Raw genomic sequence first — 19772 nt, 5'->3', positions numbered from 1 at the left:
TAGATCCAATGAAACAAACACAGCAGTAGCTGGATGACTAGATACCACTAGTGAGAAAATATCTATCGGTATAAACTGATCCCTTTAAGGTGGGCTGAGATCCAGTTTTACCTACTAATCTATTTTGACAAATAACTGGATGGGTCAGTCAGGGCTGCAGAGAGCCGTAACCTCTCTCCCCTCACTTCCTAACAGATTGTGTCTGACAGTCGTACGGGTCTGTCGCCTCGGCTCTCTGCTGCTCATTAACCTGACCTTTGCACACAAAAAAATGTACTCTCGACACTCACCATCTAATTGGATGAATAGGCAATGTTTCCCTTTGCTTTAACCTTTTCCATTAAGAAACAAAAAATATATTGTTTTCTCTCTATGATAAAGAGACAATAAACTGATAAGACTGTTTTATTTTCACCTTTGTTTAGAAAGACAAACTAATGTTTTTCCTAAATGATAAATGTGTGAAAGTTAAAATGAAATGATGTTTTGTCTGTTATTCTAGCAGTAAAGGTTGACGTTCAATTAGAGCCAATGTGTGGAAATCAAATATTCTTGACACTGGCACGAGTGCAAGAAAAGACATTGTGGCTTCAAACCCAGTGCATACTTGCTTTGAAAAGGTTGTATATAGTGTTTGGAGTCTGAGGAGGGATTGCTTCTTCACTGCTCTTGTTTTCATCCCAGTTCATCAAATATGAACACTACAGTTGCCCCATGGTGTCACTTTTTTAACGCACTGGGTACTCATATTCACTAGTAATCACTTTTTGACCAACACAAACCCAGTTCTTTTGCTGGGTTGGTGCTGGTGCTGGGCTCAGAACTCGTTTGCTTTTCCACAGGCTCGAGAGCCACGTCATTGCGTCACTGTAAACATCTCCAATCTCTCAGCAAGTATAATAACAACAGTGGCGGATTACATCATCTCTCTATAAATGTTGCCCATGGCTTTGCAAGTCTACATTGACATCCAAACATGACATGTACAACACATTCGTTCGGCGTGTCTTGTCACGGATGGTGATTTTGTTCTTATTAACATTGAACTTGATGTTAATCGACTTTGTTGTAAGCTAACACTAGCCCATATCAATCACATTGCAGTTAAACAAATAAAATAAAATGAATGATACATGTTTTAGTTGGTCTTGTTGGTCACGATAACCCCGCCCTCAGCCCCTGGCGTCAGGGATTTGTGGTTCAAGACCAACAAAGAGTTGGTGCTGCTCTGGAACCAGCTTTCCTGGCTGAGATTCTATTCTTTAATAGTCTAAATGCGAAGAACTGGTTCAAGATTAGGCACCGGCTCTGGAAGTGCCCTGGTCGAAAACAGGTGGCTACCGCAACAAAGAACAGAGAGGCTCCGATACCAACACACATAGAGAAAGTGTGACTTCATTCTGCTTAGGATGCCTTTAATCCACAATATCTTCACTTACAAAGCATTTGTTTGCTGCCATATTAATGTCTGAATGTCTTGTACAGCATTTTAAAAATCCCTATATGTGGATTAAAAAAAAAAAATCTGTTTGCCACAATTTAAACACCTGCACTAAGAGTCACCATAGTCACAGCTTTAATGTGTGCATGAACACTTGGTTTCATGGTTCATGGTTTCCTGATAAACTAGTGATTGTTTTCACAGCATCCATCAGATTCAGAGCCACCAAGGAGTCTCTCCCCCCAAAAACAAAAAGGACCTCGAAGAGCGAAGAGCTCTGCTAAGGTCATGACCTGCATTACAATGTTGATTAAACAGAAAAATATTTAAGTAACCACAGCATGATTTGGATGTACTTCAAAATGTACACTGTAAAAAAACAACTGTTGTTTTAAAGATAAAAAAAACAGCAGCTGTGGTTGCCAGAACTTTACCATAATAAATACAGTAGAACTTTTTAAAATATTACAGTTAAAAGATATTGGCACTGTTGATTTCACGTTTAAGATTCAATTTTTTACTGTATGAATAAAATGTTTTTCCATAAAAAGAAACGCTGTTTTGCCATATAATTGACAAGAAAATACTTTATAAATGCTGCATAAATTAAAGATTTTACCATTTAATATTACAGTATTTCTGTTACAGATATGGTGTTTAGTACATTTAACAGTTAGAAAAAGTATTTCTACAAAAGTTAAATGCAAAAATTACAGTGATGCTTGTATTACAGTATATTTTTGTTACACACGGTGACAGTGGAGTAATGTCTGTTTTTTTAAAACTCTAAAAAATACTGTTTTGGCTGATATATACATTTAAGGTGTTTCCTTGTTACTGAAACTCAATTAACCATCATTTTACGGTCTTTTACTGTCATGGTTTAGCAGTTTTTCACTGTAAAATCTACAGACATTTTTTACAGTGTAACGGGTTCATCTTTGGCCCATGCAACACCCGTCACTAAGTTTAATAAATACTGTGCCAATATTCTATTACCCTACTGGACGAACACAATTAAACATCTTGTAAGTTTGTTAATTTCCCTGCAAATTCTGTTCAATGTCTGTACTGTAAATCTGTGTGGATACATTTGTTGGTATAACCTGCACAACAAATCTGAATGTTATTATCTCCATCTCTAGTTTCTCTTCTTGACATGTCTATTTTTGAACATTTATTTTCAACCAAATCTACTTACGACACTTATGTCAGGTGTAATGTCTCACAAGAGTCTTTAAAACACATTTATACTAGGCAGACATGTCAGCTGTAGATACCCGGATTAGAAGACTTGAATAATGTGTCTTTAGTCCACTGTAATGAGACATTTATTTGATGGCATTGAGAGTTGTATGTTTTAATCATCCTCCTAATGAAACTCTGTCGTCAAATACTGCAATGCTAGATAAACTTCAAACAATTCTGATCTGGTGTAAACAGAGAGAACTATATTTCCATAGCTCAGAGATTCAAATGAGTGTTTGTGTTGTGCTCCAAATGTCACTGCTTGAAATATATGGAGAACACTTTTGAACTTGCTCTCTGAGAGGTGCGTGCGTGCGTGTGTGTGTGTGTGTCTTATCTGTTGATTGTGTGTGAGCCGTTTGATATATTCACACACAGACAAAGTTTGTATTGTTCCACCTTTTCTGAGTCACTGTGTTGAGATGGTGGGGGTATTTTGTAAAGACGTCAAAATGAAGGTTTGTTGATGATTATTTGGTTCTTGACACACATTTAAAGCCTCCTATGTAAATAACAGTCAATAATCCATTCGAAAAGTATGCAAATATATCACTCACTCGTTCAGGTTCTACCCTGTGTGAGATGATTTCATAAGGACTTATGATGCCTTAAAGGCTGATATAAAACAGGTGGAGATTTATTTTACAAGCTTCAAACTGCTCATGTGAAAAAGGAACTCATTAAAATCAAATTCAACCCTTTATTCAACAATAAAGCCTGTTAGATGTGTTCCATGCGATGATAAAAAAATTTGATGGCCATGCTGTCTGTTTATTACAACTGTCAAAAATAATTTGTTGATTTCAATTAACTTCAATTTCTTTTGTCAATACCACCCATAACGAAACATGCGAGTGTTTGTCAAAAGCAGCTCGCGATACAGCGAGTGTTCTAAAAGAACAGCACATGGTTCACAATCTTAAAAAAAAGGCTGCAGTTTCTGTGAATTTATGCTACAAAACCACTGATCTATAGGTTTAGGGCAGAAAACTTTCTTGTTAGGTGTTATGAAAGTTAAAAAAAATGTACTTAAATGCCAGAAGTGAAGAAGTTAGGAGGGTAACGTGAGTCACAGAAGTTGCGTTAAAATAAAGAAGTACATTTTTTTTTCACATGGGACACCAACCCCGTTCTCCTGGGTGAAAGTCCACCATTTAAACTGCGCATCGCCTTCATTTACTACTACCACGTCAGCCAGATGGCGCTGAGGACGGTCTAAGTATTTTGCTGCCTGTACAAACAACCAATATTGTCGTTTTTGGGGGGAGACCAGTCTAATTTAGAACTACAGAAAGAAAAACTCAGATGAATTGCCCTCTATACTTTGTTTGGGTTGGAACTGTTGAAAGGAGTTTTCTGTAGTAAAAAGTTTTGGTAATATGCGAGTAAAAGTGAGGGTTAATGCCCAGCGAGACGTCCAGCTTCAGGAATTAATGGACGTGGAGGAGGCCAGAACTCATGGAGGATGGTTGCCTCTGCGGAGACCATTAATTCCTGATTAAGGACACCTTAAAGGTCATTAACCAGCTTATACCATGGTCACTTGTCAAAGAAAGAAAAAAAGACTTCATTTATATTTTCTTGCATCTTTATATATATATATATATATATATATATATAGTCCAGGGCACTTCAATAAATGGAATTCTGTTTATTGCAGCACAGACGATTGTTTGCCCTGAGACGTCTGTGCAGAAATAAATAGAATTTCATTCATTGGAGTGCTTTCCGGACTATTTTTTGATAAAATAAAAATGATTAACAACCCAAAAGGTTCTTATGTTATAAGCAGGGCCGGTTATTCCTACAGGCCACCAAGGCGGCTGCCTAGGGCGCCAAATTGGCAGGGGCCGCCCCCTTGTGGCGCCCTTAAGCATACATCTTTGTTTTAACAACATTGATTAACGAAACATTTTTTAAAAAGCATGGGCAATAAAACCCTCATTGAATTAAATGAACATGCCCCAACCCATATTTCGAATGAAAATGTAATATTATATTATATAAAATATGATACGTGCATGGGTGTCGTCACTCGTCATGACGATGCAGTTGCAAGTCACAAAACACTAGAACTAGATCACGCTAACGGTCGTAGAAGGTCAACTAGCAAAATGAAATGGTGAAATACCATACTACTTTACACTTTGATGGTGAAATACCATATTACTTTAACCATTGATGGTGAAATACCATAGTACTTACATTTTTACATTTCTTTATTTTTTATATTTATTTTTATTGCGCAAAGGCGCAAAATCTCAATATCGCCTAGGGCAGCCAATGGGCTAGAACCGGCCCTGGTTATAAGGATGTTGTGCACTGCTCTAAATAAAACAAACTATAGATAGGACTAGACAACAGAGATATTTCTAGTCCACTAAGATCCTGGAACCCTAGCTCAGGGATGGACAACTGGAGGCCTGGGGGCCGCATACGGCCCTCACCCTCACTTGAAGTGACCCTCAGTACAACTACATGCATTTGAGCATGAGATCTTAAAAGTGCAGTATAAAAATGCACAAAATTACTTCTTGCAATTAATGTTTGTCTGCTGCTCTTGCACTAAAAAAAAAAAAGAAGAAGTGGTTATTTTTTATTTGCTTCAAACCTTTTGTATTCCTATTTGTACTGTTATACATGCATTTGAGCATGAAATATGTTAAGTTACTGCACTGTAAACATATTTAAAATAGCAGTTTCATCATATCTGGTTAAGTGCACTGTCCTATATATGGCCCTGTGGTAGTGTCCATGAAAAATTGTGGCCCCCTCCAGCATTTAAGTTACCCATTCCTGCTTTAGCTCAATTGTTTATCAGAAAATGAATCATTTTGAAAGTTAAACAACGAGACTAGCTAGCTATCATGCCATGTCATTGTCCCTTAAATCAACATCAAGAATCTCATGAACAAATTATATAACAAGTTGCATAGTGAATGTGTTGTGAGACGATCACTGGAATAGGACTTGGTGGAGGAGGAGAGGGATTAAAATCATTATGTTATTATTCCTGACCATAATTGCATACTTTATAATATCTATTCACCGATTCACACTTTGACGTAAATCCATTTAAATATTTTTAAATCCTTCTCATGGAAAAAATGTATATACTGGCTGTATTTCAATCATCAAAAGCACTGTAAAAGGACTTAATTAGTGTAAAGTGACATTCTACCTATAATCACACTGACTGAGGAACAATAATACTAATTTTAGCTCTGTAATAATACTGAAAGAGAAAATTATGCTCTGGAAACTTATCATTTTCAAAGACATTTGATTTTCTTCTCAGTCAAAGGATCCACTCCAATTATGATATTTCATTTAGGCAGCTGGAAGTACAATAGTGTAACTTATGCTCAACAATATGTTCACACATTAATTTCTTAAATTACATTCAAACTACAATAAAGATGTGAAAGTGGTTGATATCTTTCCATCTCTATTAATCATTGCCACTTTTTGAAAATTACATTTATTAAATATTTTATATTAATAATACATATAGCAAAGAAATATGTTTGATTTCGATTGTTGTTGTTTTTTTTTTGTTTTTTTTTTTACAAATTAATACAATTATGGTGTTTTTTTTAGTTTTTAAGTGACTTAATGATACGTTTAATCAGTACTAAAAGGCTTTTGTTTTGTATTGTGTTACCCCAATACTGCAAGTCAACACAATAACAATGTATTAATTAAAACAATTATGATTATGAGTTTTTGCCAGCTGTATAATAAACATAAGAAGATGCCTAAAGCACATACTGCAGATGTGTTTGTTGGCTGAATGATAATTGCTACACGATTGTTATGCAGCTACAAGATCCATACCATTTACATTTTAAGAGATGGAGGTGTGTCTCGATGTTTGTGTGTATTTGTACACAAAAAGTTTGACTCAGTTTAAGTTAATGAACGTGACAGGAATCCTTCTCTTTCAGCATCTCTTCATCTCTCTCTTTCTCCTTCTTCCTCTCCGTTTCAGGATGATAAATTGATGTCTGCATACATCTCCATATCTTTATGCTGGAGACGACACCACATCTCCCCTCGTCTAATCTCATACACACCTACGCACGCGCTTGCATAAGGAAACACACACACACACGCTGTTGATGATTGGCACATCAGAGCATCCTGAAGTGCAACCGCTGTGGAGTGCAGTGTGCATGCGTGTGAGAGGGAACCATTGTGTTTGATCAGTGTGTGTACAAGGCTGGGTTGCTGTGTGTGTGTGTAGAGTGGATCCATTCTGTTTGTGCACCAGAGTGTGCGTGTGTGTGCACAAGGCCAGGATGGTGTGTGTATGTGTGTGTGTTGTGCAAAATGGAATCATTGCAGATTTGTTGTGTGCATGTGTGGGCAAGTATGTGTGTCTCTCAGGGACATTGGAGTGTGATTGGTAATTGATTTTCCAATCTGTGCAGACCGCCGCTCGGTCACAGAGCTGGATACGGCACAGGTTGGCTTCCTGTTAGCATCGACCGCTAATGCTGGACTGTAGAGACAGCTGGGGTGCCAAAGACAGAAGGAGAAAGTAAAACACATTCTCCATGGTAAAAAAAAAAGATTTTAAAGGCTTTTGTTATGGAGGGGCTGTCCTGTGGCGCTCCCAACAGCTTTCCTTTAAACAGAGTTATAATAACTGAAGTACAGCAGAAGAAAAGAGCACAGAACATGCAACACCATGAGTTCAAATCTGACAGACTCTACTGCAACTCTGAATTTATTTCCCAGAATCTTCCTTCATTCCTTCAAATTCTTATATTCAGTTTCCACCATTTTTCATCATTTATATAAGAGTGTGGGCTTAGCTGCAGTTTACATACTGTAGATTTTGTAGGTTGCCATTTAATAAAGACTCTAAAATTGGACTTTTCCGAACAACTAAACACGTATATAGGATTATTATCTAAAGGTTCCAACTTTTTCTTCCCCAAAGTCAAATTTTTGTCTTTTTTCCAGCCTTTATATCAGTAAGGTATGTCAGAGGGTTTTTAATTTCACATCACCCATACGCATAGCAGACAGAGGAAAACAGGATCACATCTTAAAAATAAATGGAATTATTTAGCAATAGCCTACATTCAAAGGTAAAGTTGATGATTCTCAACAGTCACTGGTATGCAGATAACATCAAATTCTGGTCCTCTATCCTGTTCCTCTAAATGTTTCCTGTGGTTGCTTTAGATACAACCAACATGCTGGGGAAAGTCAACAAACTTCAACTAGGCAAAAATCTTGAAAGAACAAAATATATTGTTAAAGTTATGACAGGGACATCTGATTATTCATGTTGATTTTGGCAACACCTGTGCAAGTAGTAATGTTTCAAGCCTGAGCCTCCAGCAGCATGGTGTCAGTGTTGGCTCTGAGGAACTGGGCTGGGCGGTTCTGCAGCCTAGATAACCCTGCGGCCCCTGCAGCTTCTCTCCGTCCCCTGGACTACATAGAATATCCTCTTGACCATCACCTTCTCTGAGGCTGGTCCCATCTGGATTACTGGCTACTGGTGGAGCAGCGAGACAAAAGTTCTGCTACTGACCAGAGGAGGAGGAGCTGCTGCTGCCTGGTGTGGAGCTCTGCAGGTCCTGCTGGAGTGTCAAGTGTAGGTTAAAAGTAGAAGCAAAGCTGGACGTGTTTGTCCTTAGAGGGCTGGATGCTGCTGAAAGCTCTGCTGGACTCTGCGTGCCATTAATCATGTTGTTTGTAATTGGACCCAGTGGCAGGTACTAAGAATAATTATTACTATCCTATAGCTATTTCAACTATATAAACAGAAAATATTCTTGCTTAAGCTCTTGTTTGCTTGTGAAGGTCATATCCAGGCAACATTATTAGAATGAGAATGTTTCATCAGCAGCTGAAATCTCCTTGTATTAATTGAAACACAACTATTTTGAAGTATCATTTGTATTTCTGAGATGTGTGTGTGCGTTGCTGCCTGATTAACTGCTTGCAAGGAGAAAGTACAGATAAAAACATGGCTGGCAGATGGGGAGAGTGAACTGCTCTTCATCAGCCTCTTCTTCAGTTCTCCACCTCGCTCTTTCTCTGACTCTTCTGCACCAGCTCTTCTGGGAACAGCCTTTACTGGTTAACGTCTCGAGCTGAGGTTGAAAGTCTCCCTTTTCCCTTGTGGGTGTGGAGACTTCGACCAAGGAGCGGAGGCCTCTTTGGTGCTGGAGAGTCAGAATGCTGCATTGCAGGTTTCTTTGAGAATTCCTGTCCTCTCTTGGGACTGACTGTGTCCTCCTCATCCCCATTGACCTCTGCCCGTGAAAACAAGCTCTGTCTTGGGCACTTTCTGTGGGGAACTTCTGACAGAGACTTCTGCACAACAGCAGAGAAAACAGGTCCAGCAGCACTAGCAGACAGCACTTGTGACTGCTGATTATCTGCCCTGTTCGTGTCATCTTGAACAGCCATGTCCAAACCAAATTATCTTTTACCACCTTTTCAAACTAAAAAAATCATCAGAAGCTTGTCCTTCCAACCACAGGGCTTAATTTCCACCATTGCTACAGTAAGATCATCTCCCCTGACCACCATACTGCTCTCAGGACCTACAATATGTCACTGCTCTACTGCAAACTCCTGTAAACCACCCAAAGTGTTTGTGTTTGTGATGCTGACAAGATAAAGGGACACATGGAGCGTGTCTGTCTGCATGTGTGTGCCTAAGTAACCTCGGGCAATGTCTCCTCACAAACACACTGAAAAGCAGAAACCCCTGAAAACTCCTACTTGAAGATTAAGATGGAATGAATGCGATAATCTTGGGAATTACTTCAAATCCTGTGTTTTAGCTAAGAGGATATTTATGTTAATATCCACGCCTGTGCATGCATTTGTGTCTCCACATATCTGTAGTTGAATGCCAGTGATAAAACTCTAACAGATTAGTCTGATTATCCTTCTCAGTATGTTTATTTTCACCACGATTCATAAATCATTCTGTTGTTTCATTACCATGGTTTTCCAGCTTTTATTCTGCATTTTGAAATCCAAAAGACTAAAAGCTGTGTACCAGAAACACTGAGTCTACACACATGTAAAGGTAGGCTACATACACATATAGACCATATATACACATGAGGTACATATAAAGCAATATTCTACATCTTAATGCCTGTTTCAAAAAGGGAGTGTGATGGTAATCCCTGCTTCTCCATCCCTCTAATAAAGTGATATGTATTCAGGCTGCATAGCTGCTACTCCAGCTCATTTAGCATTGAGGGTGTGCTACTTCTAGCATCATTTCCAGTCAGTTACTATGAGATCAAGCTGCTCTCTCTTTCAGTCAGTTCAGCTTTTGAAGCATCAATTTATTAATTTTAGTTGCAGTCTGCAACTGCTGGACAACTCTCCCAGAATGAATACAAATTAATAAAAATTTCAGTGCATTTTTTCATTTGTAAACTGTCATTAAGGGCAAAGTAGCTCCAACAGAAATGACCACTGCCTCTTATTTGAAAAGTTTTTCACATAAACTACCAGTATTATTTCCACAGGCTGACTCGAATATTGTAGATTTTATTCTTCTGTCTCTTAATTTCCTGCGCCAGATTCCAGTGTGATGTCCTTCTGTTATCTGAATGTGGAAGATCTTAAGATTGCAAAAACAAAACCAACTGCATGAGACAAGGTCAGTGTTACTGACAGTGTGGAGGAAAAAAACACCTGTGGCCAGCAAGGAGATAACCAAACTTTAAAATGGAATGAAACCAAAAACAGTCGCCTCACAGTCACAGTGGCAAAATAATGCTTTTGTTAATTATTAAAGCCATAATTGTGCTCAAATAGAAGAACGTTGGAGATGGAGAGAAGCAGCACACGACTCAAGAGCTGCAAATACTGGAGCGTAAGATCAACTTTTGATGGCCAATTTATACATTTCTGTTTAGTAAAATGAGTTCAGAGTTCAGATGTAAACGAGGCTTTTCGCGTACTTCTAGTGATGACAACTGGGATATGAATAATAAATAAATATTGATATAATGTTAATAATACATGTGATACTACGATATACTGTATAATTTCTGTTTCTTTCCATGTTATGGAAAGATCCCCTCTTCAACTCAAGACAATTAGTTTCCAAAAAAAGTGACAAAATTTGCAACAAGTAAAGTTCAAGATGAATTAATTGATATCAGTATTGTTATTATTATCGTTATTATTATTATTATTGTTGTTGTTGTTGTTGTTTGTATTGCTTATCTCTTATATTATTATTGGAAATTGTTTTGGCCACAATAATCATTGTACAAGCAAAATACAGATATAAATGTTGATAAAGCTGCTGGTGAAGTCAATGCATCATGCATCAAGATATTAAATGTATATTTTAATAAGATATCAGTAAGTTTGTCATATTGATAAGAATTGTCAAGTTTTTATTTAAAATAACTGTAACAGTAATTTATATTCACTGAGATGAATTTAAAAAATATATACACTGTAAAAAAACTGTTGTTTTTACAGTAAAAAAACGACAGCTGTGGTTCCTGGAACTTACGTAATACTGCCTTTTTATTCCATATTTTACTTTTCAAAAAATCCATCAAAAGAAACACTGTTCTGCCATATAATTGACAAGAAAATACTTTATAAATGCTGCATAAATTAAAGATTTTACCATTAAATATTACAGTAAATTTTGTTAGAGACATGGTGTTTAGTACATGTATATATTACAGTATATTTTTGCTACAAACACAGTGCCAGTCTTTATCTAATCTATCTTTTTCTGGATGTGGGGAGGAACGGCTGAGGTTGAGGTGATATAAACTGGATTTCCATCCACTTTTATTTTCTTCCTGCACCTCTCTCTCTCTCCTTCCCCTTTCAATCTCGATCATCTCTCCGCCACCCCCTCACTCCATCTCCATTATAGTAATCATTGTGTTTATTTGAGGCTAATAGAGTGATAGTTATGCATGCTACGCTGCTGCTGCTGCTGGAGCCAGCTAAGTCATTTAGCTGAGAGGGCCACTTGACCAATGCTGACAGCGCACACGCTTCAATTAAAGCCGGGGCAGATGCCCACACCCCCATCTCTCACACACACCCATGCATACATACACACATAACAGCCACATATAAAAAAAAAAACACTTGTATTTTCACATGAATATCCTGGCAGCTGTTGCATCTAATCTCATGAATAAAAAGGTACACACACACACACACACACACACACACACATGCTAATACCAGAGTGCTGCCTCTTGACAAGGAGTAGTATTACTAAAAGGTTTTCCCTCCCACACACTCTTAGAGGGAAGGCCAAAGTGTGTGTGAGAGCTCTTGTACCTCTAAGTCATGTGTTTGCGTACACACGTTCTTTTACATGGATGCGTGTGTCCGAGTGTGTGAGCGTGTGGGAGGGAGTCACAGACATTCTGGAGGCTCAGACACAAAGTAATAAAGTTTCACAATGGACAATTTCCATTTAAAGTGTATTCTGATGTGTCTGAAGAATACTGATCAGGAAGTTTCCAATAATACACACTGTGAACTTAACACAGACATGAACACAGTAGATTCACGGCAGAAAAAAACTCAAAAGCATCTTTTGTATTCTACAGTGTATCCAGAAAGAGTGGAAGAGTCAGGGTCAGGTGATTTAATATCATTGTACTGTTCTCAGGCCTGTATGCACACAGACAAATTCACAAAAGGATTGTGTGCCTTTATAGCAGTTAAACCTCCGAAAGCACACTCTCAAAGCACCCCCAAAGAAGGAAATGCACCCCTCACTGTGCTGTAAACCAAACAGCATCCTGATGCTCCTGTGTTATCTGCACTTATTAGAAATGTGGTAATATGCACAGGCATGTCACGATAACACATGTTTTAGGACGATATATTTTCCCAGAAACTATCATTATAAACGAAAGTATCGATGTTGTTTTAGTTTTATAACAAAATTAGAGCATAATAAGTACACCATTTTCCAGAAAAACAAACAAATATTAAACATTGGATTTGAAATGTGGAAAAGGAATATTAAAATATCATAGATAAATAAAACATAAACTACAACCAAAACAAATAAAATAGACTTTCAGGCTCTTTTATCAAAACATTGCAATGAGATAATCATTATGTGTTATATATATTTTTTAATAAAATAACATATAAACAGTTGGAATGGCTGCTTGGGAAATATAGGTTTTTTTTCGTCAATTCATACTGCCTACGTTTGCAGCATTACTTCAAACACAACACAAAAAAGCACAAATAGTCAACATATTGAGTCCAGAAAAAAACTATCGTGTCACTTTTTAAAATATTGAACATTAAGTCGATATAGTAATTATAGTGACAGGCCTAAATATGCATACATTTTGCACAAAATTTGCCTCTTTTGATGCAAATGAGCCTCTTTGCAGCAGTCCAATTAACAAAGATAAGCACTAACATGCACAGTTATAGTGAAATTAATACATTTTCAAATAATTGGTTACTCAGGTGCATCCATATCAGAAACAGCACTGACAGACATATTAAATAAACAAATATGGTCACATTTAAATTCTGTGCTTTAAACTTTGAATAAATGTGTCTGTACCTTGTCGGTCAGGACCTGTGGTCAAAGTTAACTTTTCCTTTTCTCTCTGCCATTGTTATGGTTACTGTTTCTTTGGCACAAAGGTAACATTTATACTTTGCTTTCATATATGGATAAATGCACTCAGCTGCAAAATTATGAGGGTGTGTTTGTGTTGTAACATCAGTGGTGTTAATTTTGTTACTACACTGCAAAAAAGCCAACTTGAATTTTTCGGCCTAAAACAGTGGTAAAACTTGGAAATATAAATGATTGACAATTAGGGCAATAATGTAAGTTAGCACAAAAAAGCAAGCCAGTTGTTTGCTCAAAAACAAGTTGGTGAGTTGTTGTTACTTATATCTTTACGTTGGGGTTAAAAACAAGGGAATGAAATGCGGTAAAGCCAACTTTCAGAGTTGGCACTGCACTTGAAGTCTCATTGTGGCTGTGCTGCCTGAGCTTGAGTCCACACAGGTCAGCAACCCTTAATGAAATTAATTAAAATGATATGGGAATTTAATCCTGAGCTGTGTTGTAAATCTTTTGTTGGAGAAGGCAACCTACACATTTTCAGCATTTAAACACAAACAGGTTTTCGGTCATTAGCGAAAGCTAGCGGCTAACTGATGCTAGCCGGGCTGCATGTTACAGCTATAAGAGTAGCCATTAGCGTATCAAAGCCAACTCAAAATTGTGGTCGCAACATTAGCTGACATTTCATAGCAGCGTTACAATCGTGTCAATTCAGCACATTGCAGAAGTTAGCAGAAGTAAGGATTAAAAGTTATTACAATGTAAAATTATAAATTAGTACAACTTACAGTTGAGTTGAGCAAACTCAAAAACAAAACTTAAAATATTTTGTTTAATTGTCAGACTTAAAATTTTATTGAAGTTTGTTGCCTTGAAATTTTGAGTTCACCCAACTTTTCTTTTTGTGAAAAGAAAAGTTGGGTATGAATATGTTCATCAACCCCAAGACAAGGTGTCTACAAAAAAAAAAAAAAAAATTATAAAATAAAATTCACCAAAACAGACAAGAATGTTAGACAAAAAATGGTTTAAATATGTTTTGTGTTATCTGTACAGCTCTCAAGTGTTTTATAGTTGTATTCAAGAGAGTATTGAGCTCCAAGTCTGTTGTTGAACATCATGTCTGGATTGATACCATCAGACTACGAGATCAAACACTTTCTGTAAAACTGCATTTTTATTACTTCAAACTGCAGCTTTAATCAAATAATAATGAGATAAAACTCATTATAATCTGATGACTAAAAGAGAAGTGGTAAACTTTGGTAAAGTCAACACTTTGTAGAGCTGCCTTCCTTGTTGTTAAAATGATTTATCCATCCACCCTGTCCTCCTTTGACTTTCAGAACACTTCCCAAGCATCTAATGCTACCGCAGATAGGTTTACAGTGGAGTACTTCCATTTGAAACTGTGTGTTTATCTCACAGAGACACTAAAGGGTGCCTCGTGCGTCAGTATCAGAGGATAAAGTGTTGGTATTTGATGATTGGGGAATGAAAACGGTTTGTAACTGGACAGTTTTACTTCTAAAATGTTGAGGTTGGAACATTATCCTGTGATTGCTGAGGCTACTTTTGAAGTGGCTTAAAAGGCTCTTCAAAACTTTTATTGATTTTAGCCACACTGAAGGTACATATTTTTAAGTGTAATGCTCCACCTCATGAAAAGATATGCCGATGGATATTTTTCACTCGTTTAATATCACACTTTCAGCATTTCATTTCAAATCATATTCCTGAACTCCACTGAAGTGTGATCATTTCACATACGTTAAATGTGTAGTTGAGGGAATTTTAAATCCACTTCATGGTTTTTAAGCTCAACAGGCTGCTGACATTATCAAAAATCATAGTTTTCACTGGACAAAAACAATTTGGAATTGCCCCTATGGCATTTCTCATTTTGCAGGACACCACAGACAGACAGATGATTAACAATCTGTTGAGTCTGAACTGATGGTTACTCATTTTTGTCCGTAAACAAAAGCCACCACAGCTGGCTGTCTGGTTCTAAAAAACAGCATAAATCATGTCGGGGTTTCCCTGATGGAAACTGTATTTAGGCCTGGGATTTGTTGTGTCCTGTTAATGTTGTGCCTCTTTGTTTAGTTAGCTGGGATGCTTTCATTTAGCTTTAGTGTGGCTACGTAGTGTTAGTGTTCCACACAGGGCCATTTAGAAAGGGCTGCATAATTAGCTTCTCTATGGTCCTTGAGTTCTTGTGTGGGCTGTGTTTTTGTATGGGCATTGATTAAAGCAATGTGGCATATGAGAGCAGGAGTGTGTATGTGTAAGTTGAAATATGAAATAAAAAGGCAGTGTGGCAGTATGTGTCGTGTTTGTGAGTTCTGTGTTTTTCTTTGTGTGTGTGGGTGGGTGTGTGTTTATAGAAAGGAGGGTTTGGCTGAGGGTTCATTGTGAGCACATTTCTGTGTGCATTGTATACACATTTTCTCAGTGTGGGCTGACAAGACTATAAAAAAGTTGCTTTGTGCGTGTGTGATTGCAGCATTTTCACAGATATGCATGTTTGTCTATAAAAGCCTATACATTATCTGTATCAGTGTCAAAGTCAGGTCAACTCTGGCATCAGGCTTCTCATTACACTACAGGAAGATTGCAAACTACATAATCTGCCAAGTAAACTTCAAGCTTGAGTGCATGTTTTCCTGCTGAAGCGTCAGTCAGTCAGTTACTCACAGTAGCATAAACAGAGACACCCTTTTATATGTTTCTTCTATTAATTACATTATTTGAATATGTGCATGGTTTTATTTAGGCCCTATGTCACATTTTAAAAAGTTGTGCAAATTATGAATGATCAATTTGCTGCAATTGAATGAAGCACAATTGTAAGATGAATAAACTTCATATTATGAGATTTAAAATCTTGTTTTGCTTAATGTTATTTTAGTTGTAAGATTAATCAACTCCATAAAATGTATTTAAAATAGTTTTGTAAAGTCTTTTTCATTTATTTTATTTCATTTTTTTCATATATTTTTTAAATGTAAAATGAACTGCTATAAATGACCTATTTGCGATGGCAATGTTGTTGCATTAGTGATTAATTAGTCCCTGTGGTGGTTCTAGTAGGTACAGGAATGGTGCCCATTCTGGTGTTAAAATGTATTCATGTCATATCTTTTGGCTGAAGTGAGCACATACTGTATTCTGTATTATGTTTTGTCTTTTCAAGTTCTTTTAGTCCTGCTGAGATCTAGGAACATTTTTGCCTACAAGACAAACACAGCCTGTCACAAATATACTAAATATTTAAAAGGCAGCAGACAATGGTGGGAAAATGGAGAAATATAAGTTAGAGTGGTAAAAAACATCAAAAGTGAGAGGAAAGAGATACTGGAATATACTACAAAAGGACGAAAAAGGGTTCAATAGTAAAATCTTTCACATGACCATTCAATATGACCATTTTAACTCATTTAAAGTAGGACTTCAGCTCACAGGGACTATACCAGTTGTAATACTCCTATCTTTAATACTTGTTTTTGAGCATTTCAGTTGGCACATAATCCAAAAAATGTACACCCTCATTGCTAAGTTTGCTGTAAAGTAGATGTCATAACACACATTATTTTCTGTGCAACCTCTTCTTATGACTGTGGGGATATTTTCTAGTACAGTGCCTGCTGCTATAGCCCCCTGCTTGAAATATGAATGTGGATAAGCACAGGCCTTGGCAGTACTTCTCACCTTGTTGAATGGTGTGGAAGTGTGTGAAAAAGATCTTGTATTGTCACTCTAAAGCTGCTATTTGCACAAACAGACATAAATGAGTAAAAAAACCCATTAGTGTCAGAATCACACCTTCACAAGTGGTTTTAACACACAAACACACACACACACACACACATACACACACACACACACACACACACACTCACCCCAATGTGTATGTGATGCCATTACTACTGCAGTCAGCCCTCTCTTGCTTCTCTCTGACCCACTCTTCATCCCCTCTCCACTCCTCTCATTTTCCCATCCTCTCCTCCCACTCTCCTCTTTTCTCTCCCCCTCTTCTTCTTCATGTTGCCTTTTAAAAAAAAACATTTTTATTCTTTTACTTGCTGCCTTCCCTCCTCTTCTCTTCATACATGTTAAATAGCACATGAATAAAGCATGCCATTACTGCAAAGAGTGTGTGTGTTTGCTGTCCAAGATGCATGAACATGGTCAAGTGTGCATAAGTGCATACTCACATCCTTGTTAAATGAGATAAAAGCTAACTCAGTGTGGCTGCAACCTCCTAATAGCAGCAGTGACCTTCATTGGTGCACTAGTACTCCTGTAAGACTAGAAGCCAGATAAGAGGGCTGTTTTCATACATGTTAACAGCCACGTGAGACCCCTACAGATGGGCGTCTTCTTATCAGAGGGATGTATATATGTACGGCTCAGACTGGCTGCCTCAGGGATTTTCTGAAGCGTATTGCCGGGATGTACAACACTGCCTCAAGGTGATCTTCATCAATAGACAGAGCAGGACATGAGATGATTTCCTTCCTTTTTCTGCAGCAGCTCAGGGCCATGTTAACTTGAGTTGTGGTGACCACAGTTTAAAATTTTAAAACCAGCCAGGAAAAGCTATTAGCTGAGAAGTTGTAAGAGCTGAAGACAGAGTTCCTGATATCAGAATCCCCAAGTGACCACATTTCCTCCCAGTGCATTTTCAGTGATTTAATTTTTAATTTGTTTTAAATTATGTGTCATGATACTAGGATAACATTCTGCAGCATTGTCTTATAAATTATTTTTCTCTCTCTCTCATTCTCTTTTACTTACTGGCCTTAATGACGATCATGAACCCAGTGCCTCTTTCTCCTGTGAGTTATTGTAACGGACTTTCATGTCCACAAACCAGATTCTCATTTCTTTTTAAATTAATTAACATAATGTAAGGAAGATCATTTAAAGGCATTATGTTAATTTAACACACTACAAAAGCCATGAAAACCCCTTTCATCAATTCTCTCCTCTGTGTTACTGATGAGAAAGAAGTTTGACAGAATAAATTCCTGATTCCTTCTTTTTCATCTGTAAAATCTTTAAAAGATACAGAATTTTTTTTCTGACACATTAATTTATCAATGTATGTATCTATGTATGTATTTATGTATTTATTTCCCAGGATATTTTTTCTCAATGTTAAGTATTTGTTGTTGTAATATTAATTCAATATTTAATATTTGAGAGTGTTGCCAATGCTGTTTGATTGACAGGTAATCTCTGGGAAGACGTAGATAGAAATAAAAAAAATAAAACACAACACTTTCTGCTTATTAACTCATTTACTGCCAAGGAAGTGGACATCTGGCAGCAGAATATTTATTTGAAGGCCGGTTTAAATAAACATGCATTGCAAGCATAATGTTGTTAATAAACCATCCAGAAGCCTAAAACACACTTGAATAAATATTAAATTCCATAATTAACACATCACTTGTCAGTCAGTCCTTGCAAACAGCATACCTTGCATGACATAAAGACACACATATGCATGACATATATCTGCAGGACACACACTGGTTTACAAAGCAGGTGGAAAAAAAGTATCGCTCGAGGCAAACTAACATTAAAAGGAGGCGCTCAGTAAACAGCTTAATGCAGAAATATTTATACAGACATAATGAACCAAAACGACTAAACGTAAATCAGGATTACCAACCTGTGTGTTTCGTAAGTGTGTGTGTGCGTGTAATACTGTAAATGATGTGAAGCAGCTGCAGTTACTCCCCCAACATACTTAGCATCGCCTTCAGTGCATGTCAAACACACACGCACAGTCATTAGTAGGCAACCCACATTTTTAACAGGAACCACCTACTCTACACTGACTGAAAATTCTCCTCTTCTCTCCTGTAAGCCATATTTCTTTCCTCTGACATACTTCTCCCACTTCTTCTCCCGTCTCTCCACCCTTCACTACTTTACCTTGATTATCCCTTTTGCTGTCTAATTTCTTCTCCTCCCTTTATTTACCTTCATGAGGCAGAATAACAGTGATCCAGTGCATCAGATTATCAACAGGAAGGGCTGAAAAAAGCTCACAATTTCCATCAAAATGCATTTGGAATAGTCAATTTGGCATGCAATGAACATGCAGCGTGGACACAAAAAAAACATAAAGTACTTTTTCTTGATTACTTGGCATCCTGCCGAGTTCGTATGCTTACCCCCAGCAGCTGAACAATACCTTTTGTTGCATTTTAAAACAGTCTAATGACCCTTTACCTCGCCATGACAGACTGAAAATGTTAAATTGTCTGTGTGTGTGTATTCTTGCTGCAGTTCCACTGAAATGTCACAGTGAAAGGGCTTAATGTGACAATTTACATAAAGTACCAGCGGTGTAATGTTGCATAAAAAACAAATGAAGTGATGTATCGTTCACTGTGTGTTTAAAAGCACTTTCTATATGCCAGTGGTCTAAAATTACCTGACACTGAGAGAAAAAGAGTGAGGAGG

Source organism: Centropristis striata, chromosome 20, assembly GCF_030273125.1.
Source record: "Centropristis striata isolate RG_2023a ecotype Rhode Island chromosome 20, C.striata_1.0, whole genome shotgun sequence".
Lineage (NCBI taxonomy): Eukaryota > Metazoa > Chordata > Actinopteri > Perciformes > Serranidae > Centropristis > Centropristis striata.
The sequence above is the reverse complement of the archived record's forward strand: the minus strand, read 5'-3'. Positions refer to the sequence as shown.